Below are 14,140 nucleotides of genomic sequence, written 5' to 3'. Positions count from 1 at the left end.
AGTACTGTGGGTTAAGATAAACTATAATAAAAACTAAAAAAGTGTTGAAAGGGGGTTTATTCTTCTTACTTATACTAAACATTTCGAGGCTACATTACTGATGAGGAAACTTTACTTTTCAGACTTTTATACCTCCTAATTTCTGTTAATTATTAGTTTTTACAAGGTAGGCTACTTAATTGTTGACACAACATGGCGCCAGGATAACAAGGTAATTAACACGAGGGAGTCGGTGTAGTTAGGGAAATATCCACAGGATTCGTTGCTGAAGGAAGATTGTGCCGTGAGCCAGGGCACTATAAGCTTAACAATATCCTGTCCATAAGGGTTTCACATGTTTTTAGTTGGGTAAACTCAAGAAGAAGTGAGTTGTTGACGACCCTATTAACAGGTGTGTTTACAACCACACCAGCGGCGTAAAATATGTTCTGCTTTCTCCAACTAGGAGTAAATATACTTTCTATAACCATGAACGGATATCAATTAACTATAACGTCATAAAAAAGTTAAAAACTCACAGGAAATAAACACTTTCTGAAACATATTAGTTTCTACCATAAATATAGTTTTCACTTATTCCGATATCTATTGTGGTAATTGAGAGTGTCAAAAGAAATATTAGAGCTTTGTATCAAACATTATTTTTATAATATTTACCAAATATCCCACAGGCCTCTTAAGAGCGTGCCTCGTAGCTCTGAGTTTCTCTCAGGTGTTGTTCTGAGATCTCTACAGAGACGAGTTCAGAACTCAGTTTCGTTCGTGGTGTAGAACTAACTTCGTATAAATGACCTGTTGGACAGGATTCAACAACTGGGAAGTTCAGTTCCTGACGAAGACTTCTTTGGTGATTTCTAAGAGACATTAAGGAAAATTGATTACTTCTCTGACACTACAGGGGCTGGTGTAATCAGCCTCATGTGTTAGACAATTGCGCTTCTCTTTCCTTCGGTAGGCATCTCTCTAGAAAAAGCCAATTATCTTTTATTTCCCTATTATTATCGATATTTTTTATTGTTTTATTAGCATTAAATATCAATATTTCACACTTTGGTATTATATCGAACACAACTTAACAGAAACGCTTCGTGAGATTTTGGTTGACCTGTTTACTACAGTAGTGAAGAGTAATCCTTAGTCTCTAAATATGAGGAATAGAATCACAAACCCCCGCTCCTATACACATCATCGCTCGAGTGCTTGGTCATTTATAAGAAAGCTAATAGGGAGGTGGAACTTTAATATAAAATGTATGTATTATATACAGTATACAGGCGGGACACCTGGTATATAACATATATGTATTTCTAGAGTTTCACAAAGACACCTATTAATTCCTTCAGCTTACTCGTATTACTAGCAGCTATACGCGGCTTCACACGTCATTGCGTAGGTTTTACACATGTATGAGCACTTGTGGTTTTTAGTGAATTATATTTCTGACGCCAATGTTAAGTTTGTCTTTTTGCCATGATCAAGAAAATATGTTAAAAATTGTATATTTATGACCATATTAATTTACTCTGGTCGTAGTATTTTTTATTCCATTATTGATTTTGCTTTTTTCCCCGTACAAGAAAACATATTTAAACACATAACTCTGAGAAGCCTACTTCTGTCAAAAGAAAAAAAAGATATAATTCGTAACAATCTTTAAATATATAATAGATTTTATGTTTTGTATATCTGCACTGATAGCAGTTACCCACTGCTTTTCACTTGTTTTACCACTACTGGTTCGGGTGTATATTTTCGACGTCAATGATGAGTTTACCTTGTTGCCACTACCAAGAAAATACGTCAAAGAGTATATATAACCATTGCAATTTACTTAGTCCTCAGTATTATTTATTCCATAGTTGATTTTGCCTTGTTTTAAAATAAAACATATATTACAGATCAGAGAAGCCTACTTCTGTAAAAATACAACTAAGATGGGGTTTTGTAAGCCTTGAAATGTATAGTAAAAGTCAAATAGTAACTTTTTATTCTGTATCTAATACTAAGTATTTGCTAAGAATATATAGTTAAAAGTACATTAACAACGACACTATTTAATGTATTCGTGTCTTTATAAACTGAAAAATATTTTTAATATTTTATAACATTTACAGCTTGAATTGGTACATTAGTTCAAACGCACAGTCCAGCGAACTTCCATCTACCATACCTCTTGCCCTTTGCTACAAAGTCAGTCTTTGGTGTTAAAATTCTGACCATCTTATGGTTTAGAACAGTATCTAAGTTGGATTTCTCAGTAAATTTCTAAGGTAGAGTACTTACCTAAATTCTGAAATAAATAAAACCGCGTGAAAACTAATGGTTATTCTTTAAATAATTTGCACACTATAAATGTAAACAAATTGAACATTAATTTATTTAACAGATGGTTGTGCTTTAATAAAGCAATGTTCACATAGATCATTTTATTACATTTTACAGGCTCTTCCAATTAATATTAAAATCCAGTGGGACGTACTTTGGAGGAATTTTAGAAATAGGAATAGTCCTGTATTCTAATTTCGATTCCCAAGGACCGTAAGAATCTCCATATAGAATTTCAATGCAATCGCTTGAATAGTTGACGCGTGAAAGCAAAACAAACAAAGACACTTTCGCATTTGTAATATTATTAGGATTAGGATTTGCTAGGCTATACAAAGTCAGAGTTATCCAAATATTTACTATCCAAATTTAATTTTCTTAGCAATTCTCACACTATATGTACTAAGCTTATTCATAATAGTGTGGATGTTATTAGTATATTATGATTAGTATTCTGAACTTGATGATGGACATTCAAAAACAAATGGGTTCATTAACATTCTTGTTAGAGGCCAACTGTAACTTAACAGACTAAAATTGATTCTCATGTCGTCAAATTCTATATTATGAGCACAAATTTAAGAACATATATTTAATTTGCACACATATATTACTTATAAAATGTCACCCTCAGAAGTCTATAGTTATCTAGAAATTCGGAAATCATATATCCGAATCAGACGTCACTAACACTTTGCTCAATATTATATAATAGTATAATGACTCAGGAATTGTTTGTGTCGTTATAAATTCCCTCTTTTTTCTCTCGGTTATTGTTACAGATAAAGTCCCAGGACAGTGTAAATGTTACATTTCTTTAGATGTTAGCTTCATAGGTTCCTTTTGTTATTAAAAAAAAATGTCAATGATGCAATACTAACAATTTTGTTTTCTTGGTAAGGACCTCCCATTGTGAGTTTGTTAAACATAGAATTTAGATTCGATTCCACATTAATGTTACGCAAATAAAGCGTAGATTTATAAATAAAGTTGAAATTGCCTCAAATGTTACTTTGAACAAAGTCTTATAGAAGATTACTATTAAATTCAAAACTCATTAAAACTAGCTTATTAATTAACTTAAAGTGTTTGATATTGTTACTTATACTCCGAATCATATTTTCCCTCGTAGCTCATTTCCTACATCTCATCAAAGTGACCCATTCCCAACGTGTTGGCGTCCACTCAGGAAAATGAAATTATAGACGGAAGTGAAATTGCATATTCATAACCTATCTCGGATCTGATAATTAAAGATGCAGTGGGGATTAATTCAATTTGTGGAATTAATAAACATGATTGTTTCCTTGCGGTGCGAGCCTGCCATTGGCGGAACCCCAGTCAGCGCTAATTGTGGTGTCTGAGAGCGTCTGTGCGTGCCTGCTGGTAGTACGGATGGTCCGGGCTCTTCGACCGTGAATGTATCGAATCACCTTGACTTGGCCCATTTTGTCCTTGAAGGTCACGGCTACGTGGTGAAACACAAAAAAGGAAGTGCAGCATCGCACATTTCTGTCCATTAAGCGTCATAAAACACATCATATAGAATGAATGATGTTACTCCAATACGAGCTAATTCTTTACTATATGAATAAGAAGTCCAGGGAGCAAGTTAAGATATGATTTGAGAACACAATTATCGTTCGATATTTTAAATAATTTCGATACCCTCCTATTCAGACCACCACTAAAACTATCGTGGCAGGATCGATTTCTTTTCCAGACAAAATTACTTTATCGATTACACGAAAATCTAGGATGTTTGCTTATACAATGCAAGTTGGCTCTAAAATCATATAATTTCTTTCGTTTAGGTAATTTTTCGAAAAATTTAGAATTTGGTTTACACGTTTTAATTTCTGGGTTGAGAAAAAACTAAAATAGACTCATTTGCTGGTTACTCTAAATACTTTACCCTAAATGTGGATTTTGGGACTGGAAGCGTTTTGCCAAATAGTATAGAACCTGGATCTTTGAAACTACCTAGTAAGGATGAGAATTGTACGCCCATACTCAAGTCAGAAACATGTTTCCAGTCAACGTGAAGCAGCTGTAATAATGTTTGAGTAATATAAAAAACAATTATCTACTTTTGATAAATATTATGAATTATAAATAAATTTATTTAAAAATTCCCTACTGTCGTTGATCAAACTCTGAATTTAAAAATCCACTAATGATGATGATCGAGAGTATGGAGTAAAGAACACAGTGGAATTTCTTATATTGAGATTGTGGCTCGTATCTTCTTGGCTGAGCGTAAGCGAAGCCTATCAATCGCGAGGTTGAAAACATTTCATTTCTGCCTGTCTCTCTGTTTTTCTATCCGCACGATATCTCCAAAATGAAATGACCTACTGGCCTGAAGCTTCATTTCTATACTAGCAACACTGACTATGGTGATGGTGAATGTCACTCCACGGGACATGGCTGAACTTTAGATAATATTTTTACATTAGTTTTATGGATAACGATGATTAAAACGACGGAAGGAGAGAATAAATAAATTTATTAATAAACGTACAGTCGTAGGAAACTTTAAAATATGTGAACTGTCACACATTTTTAAAATCATAATTCATAGAGCAAAAAAAATAATAGAGTGGAAAGTTAATTTCAGCGCACTCTTGTGTTGCAGTACTCTCTCTAGCTCATCGTAACTTTCATTATTTGACCATTGCTATAAAACATAACGTAATGAAAATATTTGAACTCATCATGTGGCAAGATATCTCGAGAAATATTTCATCCGAAGACTTCTTTCTTCCGAAGAAAGCTCGGTAGAGCAGGGTGTGCTATAATTCAGGTAGTCATCATTCATCCCGATGATTACAAAACGAGAATAACTGGGATACGAACTGTCTTTCCTCCTCTTTTTAATGCTCATTTCTCATGATATTATGTTTGTCCGACAGTTAATTTAGAATGTTTACAATTTTTAAATAGATTTTAGAACTAAACCATTTTGATAAAAGATAAAAATTTATGTTCTCCAGATAGTGTTAACCTAGCCGCTGACCAATTAGAAGGAAGTACTTTAAAATACTTGGCATTATCACAATGGGTAAACATATTTAACTCATGTTCATTGTAAGTATTGCCTACTGTGTAATATAAATATATTTTACACTTGGAATATCGAGATTAGTTAGAACACATGAAGGCATTTGGCTCTTTAAGATTAGTAACCTTAGTTAAGTGACGTTCACTCGATATAAACTTATATAAGGTCAATATAGTGATACTAAAAAGAGCATGAAGAACACCTGCGATGTGGTTGCGACTAAGCAAGAAATATATGGCAATCTCAGTGGAGATGAGGTTTAATAGAAGGTGTAGAGTCTTTATGACAAGATCTTGCTAGGAGTGTTCGGAAATGGTCCACAAGGAAACAGTGCTCTGCCACTAAAGATTTATCTTCTCGAAAAACTTGTATTGCGATGGAAGCAGCCGTATGCAAGAACGTTAGCTAGATGGCAATTCTTCATGGTGCCTCAAAGAACGAAAACCTCATCGGTGTCTTCTACCGACTGAGATGAAGATTTAAGAGGTGTTTTTTTAACCCTACTGAGACCAAATCAATAAATCGAATAACACAGTTGGAACATCAGGGAACATATAGATGATGTCAATAACCAAGTTAGGAAGAACGAGAATATTAGGGAATGAAAGAGGAACTTCTGCAGCCTTACTGCAAACTATACTTCCATCTATAAGAGGTGATTCAAAAGGTTATGGATCATCACGCCGGGTAAAATGACTGATCCGATCAATTATCTTTCTCTTCAATTGCTCTGTTTTCTTGTAACTACAAAGGAGCCTCAAAAAGGCTGCATAAGGCTGAAGAACTACGTGAAAAACAAAGTTTACTCTCAGAGATCAAACATAACTTCAAACTGCATGTGAACTATATGTGTTGTAGTTATAATTTCTAATAAAGTTGACAGTAATCTCCTTCACGATAAAGCACCACCCTTATCCAGAGGAATTCGTCCAGGATTTAAAGTAACCTTTTTATGACAACAGTGAACAGCCACAGTGAAAATAACTAGTGTATCTGTCAAATTGTCTACAGATTCGATTGGGTGAACTCGATGTTGATTGTATGACGAAAATATTGGCTTTGATTTCTTTCAGGCCGAAACTACAGCATTTCACATAAAGTGACAAAAACGAAGACTCGATTGAAACCTATACTATTGAAAATGCTAGAAGATTTAGGATTGGATGAGCATTTTTGAGAAAAAAAGGATAAATACCCTTTCAGTATAAACAGGGCGTGGAAAAGACTCAAGATCATTCGAGCGAAGTATTAGAGACTGACTGTACTTTGAATAACGATGAGAAAGTGTGATCTGCTATAGTTACAGCTGTTCCATTTAAAACTATTAATTTATCGCCATCTGGCAGACTCACAGACTTTCGTATCAGTTCCTAGACTCAGGATCACAGAAGCCTGAAGATAGGAATACATCAGTAGGCCTCAGGTGCTTTGCTGCAGGAAGAATCAGAAATTCATAATTAAAACGACTGAAAACTAATACTGTCAATTATATTGAACGATACGAAAAAACAACATGAGAGGGCCCCTATTTCTACAACGTGAGAGTAATCTCTAACTAGTAATTGGAACAGCTTAACATAGCCCGCAACACATCTAGATTAATTCAGCTTGGAGAGACAGTTAAAGTTATATTTACCGGAAAGAGAGAGTATTCTTCCAATTTCGAGGACATAAATAATTTAACTAGCATAGCCAAATGCACAAGCACATTCTATTAATACAACCATTTTCCGATATTAGTTCAAGTAAATAATAATTAGGTACCTTATATTAAGGAAGATTATGACCCGAATTGTAACATGTTGGTAATAATTAGAACTAGATCTTGTAAGATTAAGGATTGTTAGAAGTGATTCGTAACAATAAGTATTCTTAACGCAATGGTATTTTAATGCATACTCAACTGCAAGAGGGTAATGTTTGGGAATATAACAGTAGGGTAAAATACAAAAATATAACACAGTTTTAGAGCACTATGATACCACATTTTGGAGGATGTTCAATCACAGTTACCTATGCAATACAAGATGTGCCTTATTTATTCATGTTTCAATAATTTGCTAGACTTGCTGTAACATGGTTAACCAAGTTTGATAGAAAAATAGAAGACTACTATAAAGTTCTACAAATATGTTAGGCTTTTTTATGTTTAGTTTTCAGAAGTCAGAAATCCTTTATTCAGAAGTATACAATATCTTGACATGCAAAAAAACACAGATACCAAAAATGACGTGTGTGGGCATTATAGTTACTCAGTAATTAAACTATTTTTCATTTTATGTGTGCCTATTTCCAAAGTGCAGTCCTTTAGTCCTTCTATTGCATATTGGATATTGCTTCCACATTATATAATATTATCCATAGTATTCCTAATACAACAATCAATAGATATAAATAAATTCTCACTATCCTACATTAAATCTATCACTTATAAATATATAGAGATAAACACTGTATAAACAGCTATAACAATAAATAGAATATTACATCTCAATAACAATAACAATTAAGCAAAACAGAAAAGTAACACAGCTTAATGAAATCACCATGCAAAAGGAATGTTATAATTGACTAATAAATATGAAATTAGAATATTAGCACCAGAGCAGACAACAGCCCTCATGCTTATCACTCAGTCAAGACCAACATTCAAGCTTTCTAACACAGTATAGCAGCACTCAATGGAGCTTTGACATTTGAGGTAGAGTGCTTCAAATTAAAATGTAACACAATTATAAATATTAACTATCTGATAAGGGATGATAGATGATATTATTAGCAGGGTTTATTCTTCAAATATCCGCAAAAAATACTCTTTTATGGTGACACTGTTTATTGCGCAATATTTCCTTTATCCCCCTTCTTTTTCATTCTTTTTCTAGGTATTCCAGGTACTTAAAACAAACAGATCTGTCCATCTCACCCCATTTTCTCTTCATTAACGTTTGGTTTTCATTTTCAGCTTCGTGTAATAACTTATTCGTGATCCTTCCAACTCTTCTATCTGTTATATAACGGTCTCGAGCTGTCAATTTGTCATATAAAATTAGTTATGGCACATTAGTTATCCAGTAAACTTAGTTTACTGGCACACTTAGTTATCCAGTAGAGTGTGTTCTTCATGGTCAGCGACATTAGCTGCAAAATACTGACATATAATGGAGCTGAGGAATAACTAACCATTTGTCGTTGTGCCTTACCAGATTTAGATATACCGTTATAGCTTTAGCCAAAGTGTGAAATTAATGATAGTGCAAAATATTAGAGTGTGGGAAGTCAGAGAGGTAGCATAAGACAGTTCGTATGATCATGGATAATGTTGGAAGAGCAGACACGCTTACTAATATGAAGTAGAGAGAAGAAGACATGAATTTTCGTGCTTGTAAAGCTGTTTCAGATTGTCGTTTAAAGCACTTCAGTCTCTCCAAGATGTCACAAATAATTCCAATGTTTACATCCATTGCATTGTTACGACATCTTTCCAATGGACATAGATCTCTCTAATACCTACCTCTCCTCTGCCCTACTACAAGTACAGTATTTTTGCCAAAGTTCATATTCCAGTTAGATCAACAACATTCGTGTACATGAATATTTCCACCTACCATACTTCTATATAATAGTATCACTACATTTCTTACGAAGCTACTAAGCTCTTACTATCAATTCTAATGTGCAAATTAATTTTCTAATTGTGAACTTGAATTTGTTTTATCCATTGTTTACCCAGAATGTAGAGATGATATTTTTACAGGGCAACTTCACCATTACCAAAAATATTATCAATCAGAATGTTCTACAATATAACAGTATACCTAACTAAATAATGTGAGCCGCTTTTACCACCGTTCTCGTCTCGCAATTTCCTAACTTCAAATGCTATGGAAAGTAGAATGCTATTAAAATGTCAGCAATAGTAAGATCCGTTTTCTCTATATAACCACGTTCACATAGCTCATGCATTTATCATAATATGTACAAGCTCTAGAAGACTTCAAATGTAAAGATATAATAATCCAATAATGTAGTTCCAATATTAAGTACGTCAGCTATATACCTTTATCCGGTCTGAATGTATTGTTACTAAACTCCTAAAAGTTATATATAGCTTATGTTTTGAAATTACTGTTTTGCTCCCTATGGGACCGATACGTCGATGCTATCCTATTGAAAAAAGGATCTCGCCCGGTTGAAGATGATACTGAGGTTTGATGCTATAACCCAGTAAGTGTAAACTATCCATTGTGAACAAATCGAGAAGATTAATTATTTACTGCCTCAGTTATCGATAATGATGAAGATCTCGCCACGTTGAGAGATGGTGCTACAACCTTGGATGTGTGACAAAATGATAACATGATGAAGGTTATCTTGCTTGCTACGTTGGTTATCGATATAGTATTGATGATAATTAAACTAGGGCATGGTATGATGATGGAACTCAGAATATGACATAATTACAAGATTGAGTACATTAATCACCTTGCTGCTATAAATATCAATATAATGGTGTTATTTATTTTGTCAATTTGGATGTTTTTTGCTACAACACAATGATAAAAGTTAGATGTGACAAAATACAATAGTAAAAATTGTTGATTTTTTGCTATTTCTGCTATCGATAAAATATTGGTAAAACCTTAAATATATTTTTTTAGCAGACATAATATTATAATACAATCATGATTGGCACAATGGCAATCATAAAAACGTTAGCTACTCTATGTTTTCTCTCTGGAAACGTAGATCTCTTCAGGGTGTAGGCGTAATGCTTCATTGCTACATGGTGATGTATTGCGTAACTTTCAAACAACGACTATTTCAGATATCAGTATGTTATTAACGCTTACCTCGCTTACAAAGAGAATCTTTTCAGTATGCAGGTATGATGCTACTATTCACTTAGTTTCGGGACAATAAAAACCTAAAGAATGTTGGCAATATTACAATTCCGATATCACTATGCTATTGATGTTTATCTCGCTACACAGTTGATCTCATCAGGATCCAGGTATGATGCTACTATTAAGTTACTTTTGACACAATGACAACGTAGTGAATTTTTATAATATAAATATTCCAAATGTCACTATGCTATTGATGCTTATCTCGCTGACACAGTGGATCTCGCCCGGCTGAAGGTGTGATGTTATAACTCAGTCGGGTGTGACACAATGACAATATAGAGAACGTTGGCAATATTGCTTTTCTAGATGTCACTACGCTGTTTTGATACTTACCTCGCTGACACAGTGGATCTCGCCCGGCTGAAGGTGTGATGTTATAACTCAGTCGGGTGTGACACAATTACAATATAGAGAACGTTAGCAAAATTACTGTTCTAGATTCACTATGCTGTTTTGATACTTATCTCGCTGACACAGTGGATCTCGCCCGGCTGAAGGTGTGATGTTATAACTCAGCGGGTGTGACACAATTACAATATAGAGAACGTTGGCAATATTACTGTTCTAGATTCACTATGCTGTTTTGATACTTATCTCGCTGACACGGTGGATCTCGCCCGGCTGAAGGTGTGATGTTGAGGTGTGATGTTATAACTCAGCGGGTGTGACACAATTACAATATAGAGAACGTTGGCAATATTACTGTTCTAGATTCACTATGCTGTTTTGATACTTATCTCGCTGACACGGTGGATCTCGCCCGGCTGAAGGTGTGATGTATAACTCAGTCGGGTGTGACACAATTACAATATAGAGAACGTTGGCAATATTACTGTTCTAGATTCACTATGCTGTTTTGATACTTATCTCGCTGACACGGTGGATCTCGCCCGGCTGAAGGTGTGATGTTATAACTCAGCGGGTGTGACACAATTACAATATAGAGAACGTTGGCAATATTACTGTTCTAGATTCACTATGCTGTTTTGATACTTATCTCGCTGACACGGTGGATCTCGCCCGGCTGAATGTGTGATGTTGAGGTGTGATGTTATAACTCAGCGGGTGTGACACAATTACAATATAGAGAACGTTAGCAAAATTACTGTTCTAGATTCACTATGCTGTTTTGATACTTATCTCGCTGACACAGTGGATCTCGCCCGGCTGAAGGTGTGATGTTATAACTCAGCGGGTGTGACACAATTACAATATAGAGAACGTTGGCAATATTACTGTTCTAGATTCACTATGCTGTTTTGATACTTATCTCGCTGACACGGTGGATCTCGCCCGGCTGAATGTGTGATGTTGAGGTGTGATGTTATAACTCAGCGGGTGTGACACAATTACAATATAGAGAACGTTAGCAAAATTACTGTTCTAGATTCACTATGCTGTTTTGATACTTATCTCGCTGACACGGTGGATCTCGCCCGGCTGAATGTGTGATGTTGAGGTGTGATGTTATAACTCAGTCGGGTGTGACACAATTACAATATAGAGAACGTTGGCAATATTACTGTTCTAGATTCACTATGCTGTTTTGATACTTATCTCGCTGACACGGTGGATCTCGCCCGGCTGAAGGTGTGATGTTGAGGTGTGATGTTATAACTCAGTCGGGTGTGACACAATGACAAGATGGAGAACATTAGGCTGCCGAGAGCGGCCAGCTGCCCGGCCCCGCCCATTCTTGTTACCTGCCTCACTAATAATTATTAGCAGCATCAAACACAGCGCTCCAAATAACAGAGCGGCATCTCTTGACCGGTTCACAGTGATGACCAAACGCCTCGTGCCTCTACTTGTTATTTCTAGTTTGGCCTAAAGCATAATACCATTTTATAGGTACAGGAAATGTAGTTAACTTTAGCTCTCATTTTACTGATTTATACACTATGCATGTTTCTTACGGTTGAAAACTATACAAAGGTAATATATGTTATTGAAAAAACCCCACCTTTTCGTCCTTTAAGTGCAGTTTTCATCTTGAATATGTGATTCATATTTTACTGTATACGCATTTTTAAATAGGCACTTTCCGTAATAGAAATCTAAGTAGCCGATTTCGAAAGTTCTTAAGACATTTTAGATACAGAATTGTTACGTAAACTTAATTATTTATTGCATATACTTTATAGATATTTTATTGCATAGTATAAAGAAATAGTGAGTGATATGTATAAAATTTAAGCCATTCATAATATTAAATTTTTTTCTAAAAAATTTTGTTAGTTTCATAAGAAATCAGTACTACAGAACTGTTTTTAAGAATAATGATTTTAATAACAATTTAACTATGCTGGGATTAACTTTATGCAAATTGAAGCACTCAGGCAAATTTATTTTTTAGCTTTTCCAGTAATCACCAGTTTTTGGCTGCATATTGTAGGTGATGATAAGCATATATGTCCGACACAGTCGTATTTCAAAATATCAAATCAGAAATGTGAAAGCTAGGTATTAAAAAAAACATACGATTAGTTATTCAACAGATAACACAATTAAAACAGTAAGTACCGATACAATCTTGAAGTAATTGTAGTGGATAAGTACAAGCCAACCCCGATAAATCACTCGAGAACTATGTTTGTTATTTGACATGGTCGTAATCACACAACGTTTGCAATTACGACCGGCGACCGCCAGGAGCAAGTATTTACGACCCGATACGACACGGTTGGATGTCGAGCAGCGTGCAAATCGCCAAGGATACGTACGTCCGTAGCCACCGCTTCTGAGCAGATAGCTGCCGTAGCAGTGGTCGCGGTAGATCCTGACTTTTCTCGGAACGACAATATTTATTTTGGTTTAACGCTCCACTGCCGCATTGGCTCTGCTGGGATCCCCGCAAATAAATTAATTCGAGGCGTGAATGTCCCTTTGTGCCCGAAGGACAAGGTCGTACCAGCACCGACACCATGCGACCCGTGAGGATTCTTTAGGAATTGAAAGCCTTATTTACGACTTCTTTTGTAGCATTACAATCTGCGTTCTATAAGTCCTGGATATTTATATCCTATCTTATATGTAATTACTCTGGTTTTATTAGAAATGCCGATGCGTCTTGTCGAATATCTATTGTTTCAGTATTACTTCACACATTAACAAATTCGGTGTTAGATTATCAGTTCAAAATGGTCGTCAAAGTTTTAAACATGTTTTAGATTAAAGTTGTACTGAATATTTTGTGATATAACTCTCTTTGTTTTCTATTCTGTATTCTGATCTGATAAAGCACACATATTAAAAAAATTCTATACATTGTAATTAGATGTTTATAAAACTTTTTAATACAGTTAATTTTATTACAAAAACGGCATAGGTTACATTTGCGGCATAGGTGTGTAATTAAGACAGGTAATTTGGCTTTAGTAATGAAAATACAATAAACCCTACAATATTTTAAACGATGGCTCTACTGAAGTGATAAAATGGATTCTATATCCAAATGCAATAGAGTTTTAGGTATAAAGGGTAAATATTTTCGCATATTTTGACATTATTTTGTTAGTTATGAAATATAATAGAACTAATATACACATGCTTGTGTTATGGTTACACGAAAGTTTTGTTTCCTCCACAAGATCTCTTCCCCAACACAACCAAGTACACTGCTACTTGTCTATGCGCTCGACCATACCTGTGAACCGGACTCGCGGCCCCTCCGGCCAGCCAGTTTTCAAACCATGGGCCTGCCTATACTTTAGTGTCGGTTTTTCGAGCCTTCAAACACAATCTGCTCCTCCGTCTCTCTCCCTCTAACACAAATTGTGAGCGAAAATATGTGTTATTAAGTCCTCTTTGGACGGCCGCCGATTAGTCGGCACTGAGAAAATAC

This window comes from Homalodisca vitripennis, chromosome 2, assembly GCF_021130785.1.
Source record: "Homalodisca vitripennis isolate AUS2020 chromosome 2, UT_GWSS_2.1, whole genome shotgun sequence".
NCBI lineage: Eukaryota > Metazoa > Arthropoda > Insecta > Hemiptera > Cicadellidae > Homalodisca > Homalodisca vitripennis.
This window is presented reverse-complemented; position numbering follows the sequence as displayed.